Source organism: Rhinopithecus roxellana, chromosome 6, assembly GCF_007565055.1.
Source record: "Rhinopithecus roxellana isolate Shanxi Qingling chromosome 6, ASM756505v1, whole genome shotgun sequence".
Taxonomy (NCBI): Eukaryota; Metazoa; Chordata; class Mammalia; order Primates; family Cercopithecidae; genus Rhinopithecus; species Rhinopithecus roxellana.
In genome coordinates this window covers 1,098,710-1,101,594 of record NC_044554.1, presented here as the reverse complement: position 1 = coordinate 1,101,594, position 2,885 = coordinate 1,098,710, and the positions used below count along the sequence as shown (strand labels likewise).

At 62.4% G+C, this 2,885-nt stretch overlaps 1 pseudogene; it reads right to left on the bottom strand.

Moving 5' to 3' along the window:
* Positions 1–729: 729 nt before the first annotated feature.
* On the bottom strand, positions 730–2,325 carry LOC104673654 (annotated as a pseudogene).
* Positions 2,326–2,885: the final 560 nt, after the last annotated feature.

Below are 2,885 nucleotides of genomic sequence, written 5' to 3'. Positions count from 1 at the left end.
TGATGTTGCCGTGCCCCTGGCTCTGGTGGCACTGGGACCCTCCAGGCTGGGCTGAGCATGGGGCCCCCACCAGTGCGTACCCCAACACCAGCGGGAGTGGGCCTGGGCACGGGGATAGGGAGTGACACCCAAGGTGACCTGCCCCAGCCTCCTCCTGTACCCTGGGGGTTCTCCTTTTCCTTGGCTGAGGGAAGTGGCCTCCCCTGGATGAAACCTGGGTTCAGGCTGGGCGTGGGAGGAAAGGGGGATGAGCAGGACCCCAGACCTTGGGAATCCTGAGTGGGGGGTGACAGACTCTCCCTACGATGTGCCTGGAAACTGTCTGGGGGCCCAGGCCGATCTCCCTCCTGGGGACAAGGGCCTCTGGGGAGCCAGGCTCACAGGTTGTTCTGTGGGACTCAATGTGGGGCAGCGTCCTGGCCAGGATGAGGAAGACCATCACCGCGGGGTCTGCGGGAGGCACACGCTGGCCAAGCTCTAGTCCACTTGGCTCCCCGATCCGCTGCAGCCAGAGTCTCTCAGGCTTGGTCGGGACCTGAAGTCCGACCGCCAACCCTGGGGCTCCGCTGCCAGGCAGGCAACCCCCGCTTACAGGCCTTCCCCATCCCCTCCATTTGCTCCCATCCGAGCGACAGGCACCTTCTCCTGGTGCCCTGGTTGAGGGGGGGGGTAAGTTGCCCTTGGAACCCCCAGGTCTGGGGCGCGGTCTCAGCGCTTGCAACAGTGACCCTAGCGTCCCTCTGCTGGCCATTTCCAGAAGTGCAGCGTGGCGTGAGCAGAGCCTTTCACTGGAGATGGGACCCAGGGCAGCGCCCCTGGAAACTGGGGCGACCAGAGATCTGGTAACTGGTGGAGGGGTCCTCCACTGTCCACTGACAGCGGCAGTAGTAGCTGCGGACTATGCGGACTCAAGAAAGCCTCAGTCCATGTTAGCACCGGAAGCCAAAACCGAGTCAAGGACTCGGTGTAGGGGCCAGCCGGGGACAGGCCTGGGGAGCCTGGATGGCAAGGGGTGCAGGAAGACGCCCATTCCGGGCCTGCCTGGGCCTGCCGAGGGTCTCCAGCCAGAGAGGTTGGGTGCGACAGAGCGCCTGCCCCAAAGGGCAGAGTGCCAGGCTGGCCTTGTCGGGCCTGCTCAGCCCACACTGGCAAGATGAAGGTGGGGTCCAGAGGCCCCCCGCCTTGCCGGTTCAGGATGCTGGCCTCAAACAGCTGCTTAATGAGTGCCGACTTCTGCTCCAGCTGCGTGATGTACCCACTCTTCTCGGTCACCTCCTGGGTGAGGAGTCGGTTCTTCTACTTCAGCATGAGAACGGTCTGCTGCTCACAGCCCGGGGACGAGGTGTACGTCAGGGTAGAGCAGGCGGCCCGGAGGAGGACTTGGGTACGGCCTGGCTGGCACAGGCTGCAGCCAGCAGCTCTCCCAGGCACCCGGCCACCTCCTGTACCTTGGACAGTAGCCGCCTCAGTGAGGCGGGGGCTCCCCATGGCCCCAAAGTCGGCGCTGGCTCTGCTCTGGCCCAGGCGGCACCGGCGCTCCTGCACTCGTTGGAGCTGCTGCTGGTACCAATCGCGGCCCCGCGCCATCATCTCCAAACCCTGCAGCACCTCCTTCTCCTGCTCCAGCTCCTTCATCTACTTCAGCAGGCCTCAGAGCATGCCGCTGGTGATGGTGCCTCCGACGTTCCCCTCGGGCACTGGGGATGCTCGAGGCATCCCCTGAGTCTGCCTCCAGGGTCCTGCAGGCCGCTGCACCTGCGTCAGCGCTCGGGCTCCGTTCCAGCGCCGCGCTCTGGGACCGCTCTGTTTCAGCCGGGCAGGGCGCCGCCTCGGCGGGGGCACACAACTGCTCCAGGCTGCGGGCCTGCGCCACTGGGACCGGCCAGAGAAGCGCGCACGCCCAGGGGCAGGCGCTTCCTCTCCAGGACCGTCCGCGGCTCGTCGGCCGGCGTGAACAATCAGGCGCTGCGCCGGCTGCGGCGGCTGGTCCCCGGGCCTGGCCGGGCCGGGCCGGGGCGTGCCTGGGGTCCCCGGGATCGCCGTCGGCGCTCAGCAGCGCGGTACGCAGGCCGGCCAAGAAGCGCTGTAAGGTCAGGTAGCCGCTGGTCGGGGCCACCTTCGCGCAGGCCCTCCAGTACCCCGCGGGGCAGCTCCCGCCCGGCGGCGCCCTGCCAGCGGGACTGGATATCGCCCATGGTGCCCGCAGCCGCGCCGCGGGTAGTCCAGGATGTCGAACAGCGTGCGCAGGCTCTGCAGGAAGGCGCGCAGCAGCCGCTCTGTGCTGCGCGCTGGCTGCAGCGGGAGGCATGCGGCTCCGCGGGCCATCGCGGCCCGGGCCATGGGCACCCGGGCTCGGTCCACGCGTCCACCTGCGAGCGTCCCCGCGCGGCCCCACGGCGGGGCAGACCAGGCGCACTCCCAAGGTTTTTAATATACTTCACATTAAGAAGATTTTAGTAGATGACCATAATAAAATTGTTTAATCCTGTTATAGTAATTGTTAATAGGGAAAGTTTTTTTTTTTTTACTACCACAAACTATCTGAAAATAACACCTTTCTGCTTTGTATGTGCTATATAATTTTTATAGTATACATGAAACATCATGCATGAATGTGATGTTCAGCATGGTGTCAGACTGATGTGGTATGACAGCCACTCAATGCATTATTATTTTTTCCCAAAATACGTCAGGTTATTGCTTTTTCCATTAGCACAAAATCTACTTCAGTTCAGTTCTACAAACCCCCATGATTCATTTTTATATACATGTCACAGTTCTGGGTGGTGAAAACTAAATGAAGGAATGCAAAAAGTGAAAACTAAAAGCTTACTAAAAAGGTGTGTCCTTGGTACTATAGGTGCACAGATAACGTGCGCCCTCTA